Raw genomic sequence first — 19,670 nt, 5'->3', positions numbered from 1 at the left:
TCCCGTCATACACAAATCACCACTGTTCTAAATGAGTCGTAATAGTCAGCTCCCTTTGAATGCTTGGCTTTAAAAAGGCTGCCTTTCTCCAAAGGGAAAAATGTCCCATTTTCAGTCGCCCAAGACCACTTCTTTCTTTCTTTCTTTCTTTCTTTCTTTCTTTCTTTCTTTCTTTCCTAAAACAAGGTGCTTCACCGAGATGGCAAAAGGTAGCAAAGCCAAACGCCACTATTTATGCAACAAATCACTGCACGATCAGATTGAGGCCACATCCGCACATTACATTTAAAGTGCCATGGCACCACTTTAAAGAGCCATAGATTCCCCTGAAGAATTCTGGGAACTTCTAGTTTTTTAAGGGAGTCAAAAGGTGTGAGAGATCCCCATTCTCCTCCAAGAGGTACAATTCCCCAAGTTCCCTGTGAAGTGGGATTGATTGCTTAACCACTCTGAAAATTGTAGCTCTGTTATTTGGTAAAATGGATTTTACATTCAATCTGTGTATGTTTAGTTCTCAGTAGGGCTGCAGGTCAGGGGAATCCCACACCTTGAGATTTCAGGGCTGAAATGATGTCCTTAAGCATGACACATTAAGCATGCACCAGAGTTGCTGAAAGCATATCATTCAAATGAAAAACAGAAAGTGATAAGCAAATAGTCATACCTCATGTTATGTTTGCTTCATGTTACATTTTTTCAGGTTGTGTCCCGTGATGACCCAGAAGTACTGGAAAGGGTTACTTCCGGGTTTCGCCGCTTGCGCATGCACAGATGCGCAAAATGACATCATGTGCATGCGCAGAAGCGGTGAATCGCAACCCGCCTGTGCACTGCTGCAGGTTGCGTTCCTTTCATGTTGCAAACAGGCCTCCAGAACGGATCCCATTTGCAGCCAGAGGTACCACTGTATGTCAGTGATTGTGTGGTCAGTAGTCGTAAATTAAGATAAAAACCTTGCCCATACCCCTCTCAAACCTTCCTTGTGCAAACCTAGTCCTTATTGCATCTTTAAGCTTGACCATTACTCTCATTTATTTTAAAACATGGCTCTCACAAGAGCTTTTATGCATCCATATTTGCTTTTCACTTAGACAAGTTGTTCTGTCACCATCGGTGCCCCTGCTTCTTTCACACAGACTTCTACATGTCCAGCTTGCAGAAAGGGGGTGGGTGCAGGAGAGCAAATGGGGAATTTAGTTTTGGATAAAACAGAGCTAAGGAGGGGATGGTCTGCCTTGAAACTGGAAATATTACCGGAATTCTCTTGTACGTCAAAGTCGCTCTCTCCAGTCACTTAACAATCGCTCAAAGAAATGATATAAAATATCACTTTTTTACATAGCCGAAATAATAGAGTGTTTGTCAGCCAATTCCTGGATGACTGAGCCCCTTTAACTCCCTGAAACTAGATGCCCTTCTTTCTCCTCTCAACCTCCCGAGAAAATGTTGACAAAACAGGCAATTTTCTGTAATTTCTCCGCAACCTTCTGTCATCGCAAGGAGGGACCTGCACCCCACTCATTTCAGATAACACCGGCAAGTAACCTTTGACATTTCTCCTCTCTCCGCCTTGGAAGGCTCCTGCAAGTGTAACAGTTGTGCCTTTCAGGCCCTTCGAATACTCGGCCGCAATTTAGGCTTCGCCGTGCTGAAGGCCGCCTTTGTTCCCTCCGCTGACTAAGAACCTCTTATAAAAGGGATAAGAAATGCTGTTAATAGCTTGAGAGTGGGCTAATCAGTGAGTGCTATTACCCCTCCAATATTAGGAGGGATGACAGAGTTATCAATAACCCAGCCCCCAGGTGAGGTACACCAGCCGATAATGTGAACTCTGCCCTGATCTCTGCTTGGCTGAGCGCTCATTTAAAAAGAAGCACCACTGTCTGTTTCCCTCTCCCCCTTTCTTCATAGCTTGCCAAGTACATACATCAGCCACAAAGCTTTCGTTGTGTGGGTGTGTGGTGTTTTCTCTTTCTCTCCCCCTCTTTCTATCTTAAAGTACAGTGATTTGGCAGCTTTAAACAGATTCCGTTTTTAAAAAACAATGAACCATGCATTCTCCATGCAAAAGCACATCAAAACGGCCTGTTTCTTTCTTTCTTTCTTTCTTTCTTTGTTTCTTAGGGTAACTTTATTTCAAAAGCTGGGTTTGCATCCAGTGTTAGTCATCCTCAAAGTAGACCCATTGGAAATGAATGGACATGACCAAATGTGGTCCATTAATTTCAATAGCTCTGTTGGGGTTGTTGTATCCAACTAAGTTCTACTCAGAATAGACCCACCAAGAATTAATGGACCAAAATCAGACATCTCCACTGCTTTAAATGGGTCTACTCCAATTATAACTCAATTGGATAGCAATGCATGGCCGCTGTGTTATATTCCCAGGGCAGTTAATAACAATAAAATAAATAACATGTTAATATGACAAATATAGTGAGCTAAAAGTAGTATAGCCATAAAAACAGTTTGGGGAAATTAAAATGGTATTTGCCTGAAAGGAGAATTCTACCATTCTATGATTCTAATATTCACTGTGGATAGCATTCCACAACCAGGGTACCACCACTGAAAAGGCTCTATTTTTCAGATGATGGAGGCTCCTACAGCAGGCCCTTCACTGAAGATCTTCATTTTCGGGTAGATAAATGATGGATACAAGTGGTCCTTCATGTGTGGATATGGACTTCTTGTAGCCATTTTGATGTTAGAATAGAGCAGTGTCATTCAACTAATTTAGATCCATTAATTTCAATGGGTCTGACGGATCCAACAAAGTTCTACTCTGAGTAGACCTTATTAATTGGACATCAACGGGCCAAATTTAATTACAAAACATTAATTTCAACAGATTTACTTGAAGTGTAGCTTAGTGGGAGACGACCCATGGTTTTGCAGGCCACAGTGATCCCCACCACCAATTTTATTTTTAAACAAAGATGAATGATCTGTCATGGACCAGCAAAGGCAGAGCAGATGTAGGGAGCTTGTTTACCCTTCTCTGTCAGAAGGGACAGCTTTGGAAAGTTCCAACTGCCAGTTACTTAGGGATACAGAGCTGGGCCATCTTTCTTTGGCTGATGGATGGGCCAGACTGGTCTCCCTTCACAATTGTGTTCTCCTTTAGAGGCAAAGGATATAAACTTCAAGGAGCCCTTGACTTCCTGGCTCATTGCAGTGACCAGAGTGCGCTTTCCTTCTATTCAGCAGTAAGAATTTGCATGATGTTATAGAGTAGTCAAAGCTAAGGGTGTAAAGAGGCCTCTCTTATTCCACCTTGTATTTGTTGCATGCAGCTCTGTTCTATTCCACTGCATCTACTGCCCAAAGCTACTTCATGGTGAAATTACATAACTTACATAATTAATTTACATATTCCATTCCATTCCATTATTCCATTCCACTATTACACCCCATTCATTTCAGTGCAAAGGAATCAGAATGCAATGCAATGCAAATAGGGAAAAACATAATCAATTATGTATCATTTGTAGGCTGAAAGAAACAACAGCAACAAATGCTGATTGTATTAAATGGATCGATTTCCATTCTGGACATGGGAAGACTAAGCAAACATTGTCAATTTCTGTTCCCATTTCTGCTTTTCTCAGAATTCTCCCAACATCCCTTGTCAAAGCACTTCATTGGTAATTGGTGGCCTTGTAGTTAGTCATTAATAATATTACTTATTGTTTTCAACTAATTATTCCATGTTTTTAAGGCTACTTAATTGTGATGTCAGTGGCATTCATCACCTTAGGCATGTTTTCTCTCAAAAGGCAGCATGAGTAGAATACAGCCAAATTAAATATTTTTTATTTAAGTCACCATTTCAATGCCAGGAATTCTCCCACTGGAATCAACACAAGAAGAGCTCTGCTGAATCAGGCCAATAGCCCATATAGACCAGCATCCTGTTTTCACAGTGCCCAACCAGATAGCTATGAGACGCCTGCAGGAACACTTAACACAAATGCATATTTTCCTCTTCAGAGTTAAGCAAAGAGAAGAGAAAGCTACATGACTTTGCATCAAAAGCCGGCTGTGAGCATTGCTAATTGGACAGCACTTGTGATGTTGTGCTCTCTCCAATCCCTCCTTCTGGTCTTTAGGACTGCCTTGCTTTTTTCACGTGGCAGTTTTGGGTTTGGTTTTTAGCCTTCTTGCCTCCCTATACACTACCGCTCAATCTTCACCTCCTTCATAACAGGGAACCTATGGAAAGCCCTTAAGCATGTTCTGAGCACAACAGCACTCTCATCTCCTGCAGTTTCCAGCAACTGACATTCAGAAGCATATCAAGGGCATTTAAGAACTCTTAACATTGAATGGATTGTGCCCTGTGTATGGCTTATCAATTAATTAACAAAATCTGAAAATAATCGTAAAATGGTGGGCTTTGATTGTCAAGCTTCTTAACATTTGCTTTATTTTTCTTTTCTTTTTCAAGGGAGAGGCTCTTGAAAAAATGGCATTTCTTCCTAATCCCATCTTTTGAAATCAGGGGATCTTTCATACAGCCCCAGGGTGTGTTGCTTTTAAACATACCCCCATCTTTTAAGAATGCCTTGTTTTCATCAGGTACTTGACTGGAGTTTTGTTACTAATTCTAGACTTATAGTAGCTAAAGCCAATATAATACTTTCCCGAAATATTACTCAGAACTGCTTAGGCTTGTATTTCCAAAAGCCCAGAATACTTTAAGGAGCTCAGGATACAATCTCAAATGGCCAGGAGCCACATACCACAATGTCTGACAAGAATACTTTCCCAAGCTCTGTATTTTAAATATCTACTCTTGCATCAATATGTTTTATTTTTTTCAATAAAAAATAGAGCAGCATTGTGGAATTAAAATAACACTTGCCTTGCCTTTTCTTCTATGCCAATGTTTCCCAAAGTGGGTGATACCACCCCCTGGGGGATGCTAGAGCAATCCAGGGGGACAGCAGTTGCCTTGGGTGCAATTGGGGGGCATTGAATATAAATAAGGGGGCGGTGGAAGCATAAAGAAGAGGATAAAAATTTGAAAAACCGTTCATACATGTTACATCTGTTCTGTAATGATGCTTACTGCCAGACTGGGTGCTGCTGTGGGACAGCAACAACGCCTCCCCTGGACCCAGCGGTCGGGCTGGAGGCAAGGGGTTTCAGCTTCACCTAGGCCCAGGAAGTGGATTGCAGCTTGTCTGCCAATTTGGCCATTGGCAGGTGGACTGTGGTGCTGGCCCTGCCCTGCCCCTGGGGTGGGTTGGACTGAGCCGATAGGCTTCATTCCGGTCTACCCCATGGGTTTTTAATCCTGGAACCTAGTCCACCTTCTCATCCAGTTTTGAAAAACCATTTGTACATGTTTCATCTGTTGTGTAATTACGCTTACTGAAGTAACATAGAATTAGTCATAGTGATCAGTGTTTTGCTGCTAGAAAAAAAGGTGGCAGTACTCACCATGAAGTTGTTATGGTAAGTGCCACACTTTTTTTACCAGTACAGTCATACCTTGGGATGAATACGCTTCGGGTTAAGCATTTTCAGGTTGCGCTCTGCAGCAACCCGGAAATAATGGAGCACGTTACTTCGCCACGCATCCACGCGCAGACCGTCAAAATGATGTCACGCGCATGCGCAGAAGTGCCGAAACGTTACCCACACATGTGCAGACGCATGGACACAGGTTACGTTCGCTTTGGGATGTGAACGGGGCTCTGGAACGGATCTCGTTTGCATCCCAAGGTACCACTGTAAAGGTAAAGGGACCCCTGACCATTAGATCCAGTCGTGGCCGACTCTGGGGTTGTGGTGCTCATCTCACTTTACTGGCCGAGGGAGCCGGCGTACAGCTTCCGGGTCATGTGGCCAGCATGACTAAGCCGCTTCTGGCGAACCAGAGCAGTGCACAGAAACGCCGTTTACCTTCCCGCCGGAGCGGTACCTTTTTATCTACTTGCACTTTGATGTGCTTTCAAACTGCTTCATGGGCAGGAGCAGGGACCAAGCAACGGGAGCTCACCCTGTCACGGGGATTCGAACCGCCGACCTTCTGATCGGCAAGTCCAAGGACTTACTTTATTTTCCAAAAACACAAAATGCAAGTTATAACTGATCAATGGTCAAGTCAGTTGACAGAAGGTAGATTTCCAGGGGGGCACGGAGTAGTTTTTCTCTGAAAAGGAGGCGGTAGGCCAAATAAGTTTGGGAACCGCTGCTCTGTGGCATGTGTAACCAATGTGGTGCCCTCCATATATTGTTAGACTACAACTCCAATCAGCCCCAGCCAGCATGGCCAAGGGTCAGGGATGATGGGAGTTGGAGTCCAGCAATATTTGTCGGGCACCTGCTCTGAGTAAATAAGAAGAAGAAGAAGAAGAAGAAGAAGAAGAAGAAGAAGAAGAAGAAGAAGAAGAAGTAAATCATTTATACACAGAGAAGGAAGAGTTTTCAAGATGCCTAATGGCAAAATGATACCAAAAATAAAAATCAAATTTGTGAATAATCAGTAACAGGAGAAGTGAGTTCAGGAGAACACAGTGAACTCTCTACCAGGGAGAAACCAGGCACATTACCCCTTAGGCCATCATAGTGTGTTGCCAGGGAAAGGAGCTGCTGATTGGCTCTCCCTTGCATTGAAGAACAAGCATTGCAAGTGGTCAGAGGGTGGTTCTGCAGTTATCAAAGCAAAGTTCAGGGGACACAGGGAGTATTATTTGATCCTATAAAGCTGTTTACTCTGGCCTGGTTCCCCATTCTGTGTACAGTGGTACCTCAGGTTAAGAACTTAATTCATTCTGGAGGTCCATTCTTAACCTGAAACTGTTGTTAACCTGAGGTGCCACTTTAGCTAACGGGGTCTCCTGCTGCCGCCGTGAGATTTCTGTTCTCATCCTGAAGCAAAGTTCTTAACTTAAGGTACTATTTCTGGGTTAGTGGAGTCTGCACCCTGAGGCGTCTGTAACATGAAGCGTCTGTAACCCGAGGTACCACTGTAATTTATTACTTGAGTGCAGATGGAATGGCTTTTTGGTGACACATATCAGCTTGATTCCTTGTTTGCATCCAGACTGCAAAACATTTTAAAACATCGCTGTGACACTTGTCTCCCACCATTCCCTTGAGGAGTTCAAGGCATCCATGAGTTTATTTTGCTTTGTCTTCACAACAAAGGAGATTTGACCAAGAGACAGTGACAAGCCCAGGGCACTCTTCAGAACTATGTCAAGATTTCAGTGTAAGCCTTATAAGAATATAAGAAGATCCCGCTGGATCAGGCCAGTGGCCCATCTCGTCCAGCACCCTCTTTTCACAGTGGCCACCTGGATTCCTGTGGGAAACCTTTGAGCAGGACCGGAGGACAAGCGCTCTCTCCCTTCCTGTGGCTTCCAACAACTGGTATTCAGGAACTTTACTGCAGAGCATAGCCATCATGGCTAGAAGCCATTGACAGCCCACTCCACGAACCCCTTGACTAAGACCCACACTATTCCTACACTGCACTGGCTCACTGATTAAAGCTGGTTCAGACACACAACTCTGCTTTTGCAGGAAATATGGCTGTGCTTGGGCCTTAATATGTCTTTTACTTATTATGGGCTGAGCTCACAAAACACACAAGCTCCATAAAAATTACAAACGAGCTGCAAACCTCATTTTTCCTTCTGTGTGCCCTGTGTTTGCCCTTTATGCGCCCACTTTCCCCCTGCCCCCGGTTGTGCAATCATCTTCCCAAATATGTCACCCCAGTCTGTCTTCAAATTACCCTTTTTATTGAAATCGATAAAATAAAATAAAAAGTGTAGGGAGGGGAACGCAACACTAAAACATTATGGTGGCAGCTTTGTTATAAACTCATTAATGGAGGAACGGCCAACTAGATAGACCTTTAACCACCCTGTCATTGATTCCAGTGCAAGGAGAATGATTAAGTGGGATAATCAGTGGACAGTTGCTGCATTTGTGCGCTGGAAAGGGTTACTTCTGGCTGGGTCCTGCCAGTGTACCTATCACCAATTGTTTGAAATACAAGGCACAAATGATTATCACCTAGATTTCTTTTATTTTGCTTTTAAGGAAAGGGTTGATGTGCTTAATCATTTAATAGTAGCCAATGTTCAGTTTGCAAAGATCAGCACAAAGAGTAAAGCTCTTCCTGAATTTCTGTACTTCAGGCCACCAGGGGTTGGGTGATTCACGGACTGGAGGAAATGGAGGAGGAGCAAGCAGTCTTCTTCATACTGGTCCCCTCCTGATTGTCTTGGCCACATTAGCACAGAGAGAGCAGTTGCAGGCTCAATGTACCTTCCAGCACATCACTTTTAAGTGATCTCTCTCTTACATGTTTCCTTTCTTTGGAGGGAATGCGGAGCTCTTCAACCCATTACTGATAGTTGTCTCTGAACTAGTCTTGAACTATAATTAGTAATACTAAATGGCCTCGGCCCAGTATACCTGAAGGAGCGTCTCCACCCACATCGTTCAGCCCGGACACTGAGGTCCAGCGCTGAGGGCCTTCTGGCGGTTCCCTTGCTGTGAGAAGCCAAGTTACAGGGAACCAGGCAGAGGGCCTTCTCAGTAGTGGCGCCTGCCTTGTGGAACGCCCTCCCAGCAGATGTCAAAGAGATAAACAACTACCAGACTTTTAGAAGACATCTGAAGGCAGCCCTGTTTAGGGAAGCTTTTAATGTTTGATGGACTATTGTATTTTAATGTTTTGTTGGAAGCCGCCCAGAGTGGCTGGAGAGGCCCAGCCAGATGGGCAGGGTATAAATAAATTATTATTATTATTATTATTATTATTATTATTATTATTATTATTACAGTAAATCATTAGGTGTCTCTTTCTCAGTCACTGAACTCTGAAACAAGAAAACAAGAAAGTAACAAGTGGGACTGACAACAAATGTTCTGCATAGTTGCAAAATGGGGTAGTCCTCTCTAATAATAATAATAATAATAATAATAATAATAATAATAATAGTAATAATAATAATAATTTATTTATACCTCGCCCATCTGGTTGGGTTTCCTCGGCCATTCTGGGTGGCTCCCAACAGAATTAATGTGAATAATAATAAAAAATCAATAAAACATCAGACATTAAAAACTCTCTAATGTTCTAGCCAGCCATGCTTTCCCCCCTGGAATACTCCATTCCATACGCTCCCCACTGGTTTTCAGAGCCCACCCCCTCACGAATTCCATAGTCTGCAAAGGGGGGGGAATGGGGGGGTCCTTCCCTCTGCATAGAAAAGTAGCACATCATGAAGAAGCATTCAAACTCAGTTTTCTATGTGCAGGGAATACAGGCTTTTGAGTTACAGTATTTATTTTCCCAAGTGGAGCATTCAGACAGGAGCTGTCTCATCCACAAACTGAAATTGTACTATTCAGGAACTCTTTTATCACTTGCCTCTACCAGGTTCATATTTTAAATAAATAAATAAATAAATAAATAAATAAATAAATAAATAAATAAATAAATGATAGAGAGATAGATGATAGATAGATGATAGATAGATAGATGATAGATGATAGATAGATGATAGATAGACAGATATAGATGATAGATAGATGATAGATAGATAGATGATAGATAGATAGATAGATAGATAGATAGATAGATAGATGATAGATAGATAGAGATAGATCATAGATATAGATAGATAGATAGATATAGATAGATGATAGACTGATATAATGATAGATAGACAGATATAGATGATAAATAGATAGATGATAGACAGATATAGAGATGATAGATAGATAGATAGATAGATAGATAAATCAGAGCCTATCTGATTTATACTTTCTGAAACAATAGATGAACCAAAACACAGCCATCCTTTAAAATGTGCACTTCTCCAAGTTTTGCAAAGCAGCTCTCCAGCCAAGTAATGTGTACCCTATTAGGGTAGAATTTGAACTAAAATGCATATATTGTGATTATCTTTGTCTTTAATTTGACTTGCGTTCTCTTGCCTTCATGTGCTTTCAAAGCATTTTCACATAGCCATTCTTGGTGGCTATGTGACACTGCAATGTCATACTTAATTCACAGCATCATCCCTGATTGGCTAGTACCACATATGTGATTAATCTATAAAGCACTGCACCCACTCCCAGCTGCCCTAATTTGACCTCCATGTTTGTGTCTGAGGTCATAATGTAGGCAAATCTGATTGGATATATGCTACTGTGGTGCCATATTATCATGTGATTCCTAATTGGATGGGATCATCCATGAGATCATCCACTCACTAATCCTGGAAGGAAAAATAGGGAGTGCCAAAAGTAATGGTACCAAACAGTAACTCAGAAGAGGGTTTTCACTGTGGCTGCCCCTGTTCTGTGGAATAGAATTCGTGTTGAGATACATCCATTTTTTGTGCTTCCTGGAAACAACTGAAAATATTTTTGTTCCAACAGTCTGTCCCAGCAGGGTAAACAAATCTTTCCCATGTTTTTGTTTCATTTTAATGTTGTTTTAAATGTACAGTGGTACCTCGGGATGCGAACGGGATCCGCTCCGGAGCCCCGTTCGCATCCAGAAGCAAACATAACTAGTGACGGCACGCCTGCGCACACACGTGTTGCTTTTCGCCGCTTCTGCGCATGACATCATTTTGAGCGCATGTGCATGCGCGAGCAGCAAAACCCGGAAGTAACGCGCTCCATTATTTCCGGGTTGCCACAGAGCGCAACTCAGACGCGCTCAACATGAAGCATATTCAACCTGAGGTATTACTGTATTGGCTGTTTTTAACTGTTTGTTGCTGTTTTATTGTACAGTCATACCTCGGGTTAAATGTGCTTCAGGATGAATATTTTCGGGTTGTGCTCCATGGCAACCCGGAAGTAATGGAGTGCATTACTTCCAGGTTTCGCTGCTCACACACACGCAGACACACTCAAAATGATGTCACGCACATGCGCAGAAGCGGCGAACCGCAACTCGCGCACACACAGACGTGCAGGCGCGGGTTGCGTTTGCTTCAGGATGCGAACGGGGCTCCGGAACAGATCCCGTTCGCATCCAGAGGTACCACTGTATATTGCCATGAGACAATTATGCAGAAGGCAATTAATAAAAGAAGTTTTTCTGGAGACACTCATCTGCTGTCTTTACCTGCTGCTCCCAGGGTGGATCTACACATGGGGGGGGGACCTCTATAAATAAGTTAAAAATTAAATTGTTATAACAAAAGAAGAAGGAAAACGCTATGTAAAAATCACATAGAAAATTAATTTGCTCTCTGGCGCCATCTGGTGTTGCATTTTACAACGCTTTCAAAGCATTGTGGGGTTTTTTTTTATTAAAGTAGCTGAGTCCCCAGTGGCTCCCAATATCCTAGTTTTGGATATCATGTTTCTATGTATGGTATCATAAGGGGAAATGGCAGCCAGTGCAAGGGGCATTGGAGGGGGAGGCAGGAGGAAGGAACTAGTACAGGCAATTCCACCTTCCTACAGGGCTTGTATGAAAAGGCAGGGGGATGAGGACTGCCTGGGGGGCAGACAGAGGTTTGTGGGGCCCTGCCCAATTTGCTCCAATGGAGTAGACTCCACTGTACTAGATGCAACCTATTGCTTCGATGTTCCATTTGGAAACTCAGTGAGGGTTAGGGTAAAGATTCAGTTTCAAAAAGGCCAAATGGAAATTGCAAGAAAGGGAGGAGAACTGAAAGCCAGGAAGAAGTCATAACCTGTGTCTCTTTTGAAGAAGTCTGGGAGAAGGATGAGCAGAGGATGGAAGAGAGATGCAGGTCAGGAGGAGATTTTGCCTCCCCCCCCCCCATCTGTCTTATGTACAGACATTGACTCCTTCCTTCGACACATCAACCAGGCTGGAACAGAAGCAAAGGAAAGATGGTTGCATCCCTGCCAACAAAAGAGGCCCGTAGGCCTCGCAGAGACCCGACCATGACCTGGAAAATGGCTGCAACGTGTAATGCTGGAAACCTTGACTCATCTCTGAATTACATTTCATAAAAAGCCCATTAAGGTTTGAACTTTGCAAAGCAGTGCATGTCTATATATGTGTGTGTGGTGATGATGTTGGGGAGACTGAAAAGTACCTTTCATAAAGAGCTTATCTGGCCAAGAGATACACGGCTTTAGAACTGTCCGGCAGAAGCCTTGAGAAGCAAAACGGCTGTAATAGGAAACATGCAAACGCAATTAGGATCCAAATCTGGGGGCGGGGGGGGGGGGCTCTGCTGCCACTGTTGGCTCTTTGATCAGACAAGGGGAGAAAAGTGCAGGCAGTTGCTTCGGCTCACCCTTAAAATAAAATGATGAATGCTGTCCAACCAAAAAATTATAAGCAATTTCCCATTACGTTCCAGGCCACTGTGTTAACTTCTTCTTTGAGTAACTGTCATCATTTCTTATCAATGGATTTTGCCCAATGCTATTCCTACTCAGAGGAGACCCAATTAAATCAACTGACAAGTTACTCATGCTTATTGATTTCAACCCAATGAAATTTTACTTCAAGCAGATTCATCTGAGTGGGCCTAACTTAGGCTCCATCTCCACTATACATTTAAAGTGGTATGATACTACTTTAAATAGTTGTGTCTCCCCAAAGAATTGTTTAGTTTGTTCAGGGTGCAGTTTGTTCAGAAGCTCCTTCCAAATCCTGCCCCATAGCATCCATTTACCTGGAGATGCCAAGGACCTTCTGTATGTAAGAAATGTATTCCTATCCCTGAGCTACAGTCCTTTCATTTTCTGTATGAATTCTGTACATTTTCTATATGTGGTTTTTTTCTGAAACTGAAGGACAACCCCCTCCAAATCTGAAATCACCCCAATGTAAAAATCCCAAACGTAAAGAAGCTCAGTGTCCGTGTAACATATTCCCAACCCCCTTGTCACTGATATCACTAATTTCCCGTTCATTGTATGATTTTTCATCATCGATCCTACATTGGGCAAAATTAGATTTACTGTCTTGGTTTCTTACAGAATTACATGGAAAGTGCTGTTTTCATTCCTCTCCAGGACAGTAAAAAGCAATAAAATTCTTGCAGATTTCGACAGCAGGAAATTCAATAAAAAGCTATGTATATTTTATAAGGAACAATAAAAATAAGTCTATAGCTGTATCATAAAGGGGTTGTGGAGAAGCAGCTCCCCCCCCCCCAGTTGTATTTTTCTACTTGGGTCATCTTTGGCGTTCTTGGCTTGTGAATTTGGCAGGCAAGTCAGACCAATATCCAGTTCAGGGCCACATTGCTGAGACTGAAAGAAGGGTCTGCCCTTTTCACCAGCACAATATAGTACAGCATTTATAGTATTTAGATTCAAGGCCTGTCCAATCCAGATCCTGCATACTCAGAGGCTGATGCTCCCTGGACACCCTACCCCAATGCTATAGCTCTTGGTGGCCTAACCATCAGCACAGGTTACTTATCCTTTATACACCCAGTAGATCACTGCGGTCTGCTGGAGAGTTTCTCCTGGAAGTTCCAAAAATCTCAAGAATCTCTCACTACAGAAACTCAGAGCAGGGCTTTCTCTGTGGCTGCCCCTGCTCTGTGGGATAGCATTCTTGTCAAGATACTACAGGAACTCACTACCTGCACTATCCAGGAATAAAATAAATATATTTTTGTTCTGAAAGGCTTTCCCACCCAGTTGGCTAAAATGGGCCTTTACCATGAGTGCCTATTTTGTTCAGGTTCTAGTCTTGTTTTAAATGTATTTGTTGTTTTTAACTCTTTTTTAAAATTACAGTTCTTTATTGCGGTTATTATATTTATTACATGTAAATCGCCTTGAGACAGTGGTTTAAACGGTAATTAATAAATCAATGATGATGATAATCAATAACCATGCTATGCAATGGAGCGCTCTTGTCACATTTCCCCATGGAAGAGTAACATGTAGGTAAGCAGGGAATGTGTTTTACGCAGTCGCCACTGGTCCACCTCGCTCACAATTAGTCTCCACCATTGTTATTTGACCTTGGGTCCCTAAATATACTTGAATTACAACTCCCTATCACCCCATTAGCTAAACTGCCTTGGGGCAATGGGAGTTGCAGCCCGACAATATCTGGGGACCCAAGTCTGAAGATCCTAGCCAGCATCCTGTCTCCAGTGTCCAGGCAGATGCCTCTTGTAGTTTCCAGCAACTGGTTTTCAGACAGTGGAGCTAGCACAAGCCACCAGGGTTAGGAGCCGTTGACATAGTAATCTTCTTTTAAAACCTTGCACGACTCAGAACCTCAAGGACTGCCTCTCTCCATACAAACCGACCTGGACTCCTGTGCTTGCCATCTGAAGCCTTTCTATGTCTCCCTATCCCAAGAGATTCAGAGTGTGGCAAAACAAGAACGAGCCTTTTCGGTGGTGGCAGCTCCCCATCAGTGGAATATTCTCCCCAAAGAGGCTTGCTTGGCACCACTATTATATGTCTTTAGGTGCCAGGCAAACCAGGTAGTGGTTTCACTTGCGATATATCGCCGAGTGAAGCGGCCATCGCAGTCTGCCCCTCATGCGATGTATCAATACATCACCCAGGCCTATTTAGTTGTGAGAAGCTATGTGGCTACATTTGTGGGTGGGAGAAAAAGATGTGCGGCAGAATCCTAATAAATTAAAACGTTGGTTGTTCCTGTTGGGTAATCAGCAAGAATAAAAACCTCATTCCAAATCAGTACTGTATATAAGTAATTAATCTTTTTAAGCCAGGGATGAAACTTGGGCACAGGAGGACTAAATAATAAATTACTACTACTACTACTACTACTACTACTATTACCAACATTACAAAATTCCAGCTGTTTTCTACTCAGTCTTCACCAGTACTTTATCAAGCCCTGACCAAGCTTTCACCTATGTCTTGAAGGTGCAAGACCCCTCAGTTAGCAGAACCATATGCTCCAAAGTTTTGCTAAGACGTACCATCTCAGATTAGAAGTAAATAATAGCATGTTTGAATATTCTCTCATATAAAAAGCCTTCTGCATATAGAGCAATTGCAAGTTAGGTACACAATTACTTTTCTTTCTTTCTTTCTTTCTTTCTTTCTTTCTTTCTTTCTTTCTTTCTTTCGTTGTAGTGGAGCAATGGAGACAAGTTTTTCCTACTGTCTGGGGATAGGCAATTTGTGATAATATCACAAATTTTATGGTCTGGTGTGTGTGTGTGTGTGTGTTTAGTATACCTAAAACCCTTTGCTTATTAGGGGCTACCCAACATTTTCTTCAAAAAATTGCTTTGCACATATAACAACCATAGAGTTATCGAAATTTTCAAAAGTAGGGGGTCCGTGGCTTGGCTTATAGGGGATCCTCAGTAATTAGCTAATTGGGAACCACTGCTTTATATCATGTTTTTATTATTATGCTTTGTAAAATACGTTCTTAATCTTGTGCACTGCCCTAGGATCTTTTGATAAAGAGCGGTATATAAATGAAATAAATAAATATTACAGCCACCTACTTTAAAACAAAATAAAAAAATTCCTTCCAGTAGCACCTTAAAGACCAACTTTGCTACCAAACTCTGCCAATTTGTCCTTACCCACAACAACTTCAAATTCGGTGATGACCTGTTCCTTCAGATCAGCGGCACAGCAATGGGCACCCGCATGGCCCCACAGTATGCCAACATCTTCATGGCGGATTTAGAACAACGTTTCCTAAACTCCTACCCACTCAAACCTCTCTTGTACCTGCGATACATTGACGATATTTTTATCATCTGGACACATGGTCAACAGACCCTGGACACCTTCCACCAGAAATTCAATGATTTTCACCCCACAATCAACCTAACAATGAATCAATCTATGCAAGAAATACATTTTTTGGACACTACTATAAAAATACAGGATGGGTGCATAGACACCACCTTATACCGTAAACCTACTGACCGACAAACATATCTACATGCCTCTAGCTACCATCCCAAACATACCAAACAGTCCATTGTATATAGCCAGGCACTACGTTACAGCCGCACCTGCTCCAATTCTACAGACAGAGACTCTCACCTAAGAGATCTACAGCAAACCTTTTTAGAACTAAAATACCCAGCAGATGAAGTTAGACAACAGATCAACAGAGCCAGACTGATACCCAGAGAGAACTTGCTACAAGACAGACCCAAAAAAGAAAATAACAGAACACCTCTGGTCATCACATACAGCTCCCAAGTTAAAACAGTACAACGCATCATCAGAGATCTACAACCTCTCCTGGACAATGACAGTTCTCTTTCTCAAGCTCTGGGAGGAAGACCTTTCATTGCCTACAGACAGCCACCCAATCTTAAACAACTCTTAACCCACAATAATACTACAACCAGAGTTAACACGGACACTGGCACCAGAGCCTGCAATAAACCCAGATGCCAACTTTGCTGCCACATACACCAGGACAACACCATTACTGGCCCCAACAACATCACACATACCATCTCGGGACTATTTAATTGCTCATCGTCTAACATTGTGTATGCCATCAAATGCCAACAGTGTCCTTCAGCTCTCTATATTAGACAAACAGGCCAAACCTTACGCCAAAGAATAAACGGACATAAATCTGACATCAGGAACCACAAGACAGAAAAACCAGTAGGAGAACACTTCAATCTCCCAGGACATTCTATACAAGATCTCAAAGTAGCTGTTCTATTACAAAGGAATTTCAGAAATAGACTGGAAAGAGAAGCTGCTGAATTGCAACTTATTACCAAACTTAAAACCATGGAGAGACCTGGTCTGAACAAAGACATTGGATTCTTATCTCATTATACATGACAAAGCCATTTTTCACCTTCTCACCCCTTGCTTTTTCCTGTAAGACCTATTGCAGTCGTTAAGAGTCGTCAACAGGCTCATCACAGCTATCTGCCAATCACCCAATCCCACCACCCTTCTGAGTAATACCCCTCCCCACCTTCTCACTATATAGAAGGGTCTGGTGACTTCTGTTTCAGTGTATCTGAAGAAGTGTGCATGCACACGAAAGCTCATACCAAGTACTAACCTAGTTGGTCTTTAAGGTGCTACTGGAAGGAATTTTTTTATTTTGTTTTGACTATGGCAGACCAACACGGCTACCTATCTGTAGCCACCTACTTTGATAATAATAATAAAGTCACCCACTGGTCTACCATAACTGGTAGTAGCTCCCCAGAATTTCAGATAAAGGCTCTCTACAAGCCTTACCTGGAAATTCCAGAGATTGAAAATGGGGCCTTCTGCATGCAAAACCAGGCCTAACCCTTGTCTGAAATGGATCTAGAAAATCAGTGTTTCTGATGTATGGTGTGAATGTGGCCCTAGCGTTGCCCTGATACAAAGAGGAAGATGCTCAGAAAAAGGCTTAGGTTGGTATTTCTTCTGATTCCCACTTGCCCCATAGTGACAGCTCCATCCTATCGGTACTTTAGGGCAGATATCTAGTTCCTTATTCAGCAAAGTGAGCAGGAGGAGCCCCCCCCCCCCGACACCCTTTGAACTACTGTGTGTTATTGCAACCTTAAGTAATAGGGGTATGGCTTCCAATATATACAAAATTTTACTTAGTAAAGTATCAGCCTCTTCTCAGGGACTATGATCAGTGTGGGTGAGTGATTTGAGCCTCTGGATAGATGAAGAAATATGGGAAGAAATATGGTCTAAACCCCCCACCCCTTAAAACTACCTCTGTAAGAATACAGGAAGCCACATTGAAAACAATGGCTTCCTCTATTTTGAAGTTTGCAAAGTCATACACATTATGCCAGCTAAAGAAGAGGGAGGGAATAAGACAATTAAATCCAGTTTTTACATTGCTTAACAGGACTAAGACAAATCTATCCATTTCAGTTTTCCTCTGTTTCTTTTTCCCCCTGGTGTTAAGCTCAATTATTCTATATTTCTGCATCACTTTGCAAATTTCATTAGTGCTATAGTGCAAATTTTCTCTTAAGATGCACATTGTTGAATGTGATACTGCCTAATATACACAATTCTGCAAAAAAAAAAAAAATCTACCAGCAATTTAGTGTAGAAATTTCTCCTAAAGTATCTCTGTATGCAATTGTACTTGATATACACAGCTTTTTAAGCAATTTCTCCAATATAATGCATTTAACACGTTATTTTCACTAAGACATGCATTTTATACATATGTTCATCTAATAAGCACATTTGTGTATGTTTCCTTAAGTTGCCCTGGTATCAGAAATCTCAACAAAAAAGTGGGTGGCCGTGGACAGACACATCTCCAAGTAGCTCTCATGCTGACATTCATGATCAATAAGATTCCTGGTTCAAGTTCTGGAATCCCTCAGTTAAGCAGACTTCAATTTCTATCTGCACAATATTAAGTATAAGTTTAGCCCATGAGATTTTCTGCACTTAGATCTGCCTTCAATATTTAAAGGGATTGTACTGTCAATCTAGTGTGTGTGTGTGTGAACTTGGTTGCATAATAAAATGTTTCTATCGGATCATTGTGGCTATACCCTTCTTTTACGAGGCTGAGAATAAATTTTTGCTATGTAGATAATCTGATAGGAGGCACTATATCAACCCCAGGTTCCGAGTTGACTCTTTTATACATTCTCCCCATATAATACACTTATTTTATTCAATATGATTAGTCAGTGTTTTTATATAATAGTAAAAAAATACAATGTATGAGTGGCATTGAACGGGTGCTGGATGCAGAAGGTGGACCATTACGGGCAATGATTGAGTTGTAACCACCAAATTCCATGTATAATTCGGTTTAATATGGATTCCTCCTAGGAACATAGGAAGCTGCCTTATACTGAGTCGGACCATTAGTCCATCCAGTTCAGTGTACTCTATGCAACTGGTGCTGCCTACACTAACCAGAAATGGCCAATGGCTCTCCAGGCTTTCAGACAGAGATCTCGCCCAGGCCTACCTGGAGATGCTGGAAACTGAACCTGGCACTTCCTGTGTGTCAGGCGGATCCTCCGAGCCTTGACTCAGTGAGATAAACAACAAGTGGTGCCCTCCAATTCCTCATGCAGAAGCCAACTAGACCAGCCGTTGAATCTCACTGGTGACAGGATGTCTTCCAGAGCACATGAGGACAGCAGGCTAGTTGATGTGGTATGGGGTAGCCCATGTACCACACACATTTTTGTCTACGAAGAGAGAAGAATGCTGCCCTCCAGCATCTGCCACCTGAAGCACTGGCCTCAATCTGCCATATGGTAGGGCCAGGCCTGCTCAGGATCCTGTTCCTCCCTGGAACCTATTGCTAGCCTTACACAGACACACAGACACAGACACAGACACAGACAGACAGACACACACACACACACACACACACACACACACACACACACACACCCCAGGAGGTGCCTCCACAGTTTCAGAACTGCACAGACATAGCAACGAAGCTGCATGAGCCTGAGAAGTGCAGGCCTAGCTATAAGCTGTGCATTCAAGCATCTGGAGCTCATGGACTCCCCACTCCCCCCCCGCCCATGGGTACCACATTCTTGACCTGCTTTGTCCCTGGGGATTTGGGATGTTTACACATCTCACGGTCAAACATTGCAACCAGAAGCGCCTCGAGTCAACCAGCATCCTGCTTTAGCCTTTTGTCATCTGGGTTCAAGAAGCTCCACCGTGCCCCACCCGGGATGTAAGCAGGATGCGGCGTCTGTTTCCTATTGGGAGAATCTCTCTCTCTC

This window comes from Podarcis cretensis, assembly GCF_951804945.1.
Source record: "Podarcis cretensis genome assembly, chromosome: Z".
NCBI classification, from domain to species: domain Eukaryota; kingdom Metazoa; phylum Chordata; class Lepidosauria; order Squamata; family Lacertidae; genus Podarcis; species Podarcis cretensis.
Note: the sequence above shows the minus strand (reverse complement) of the source record.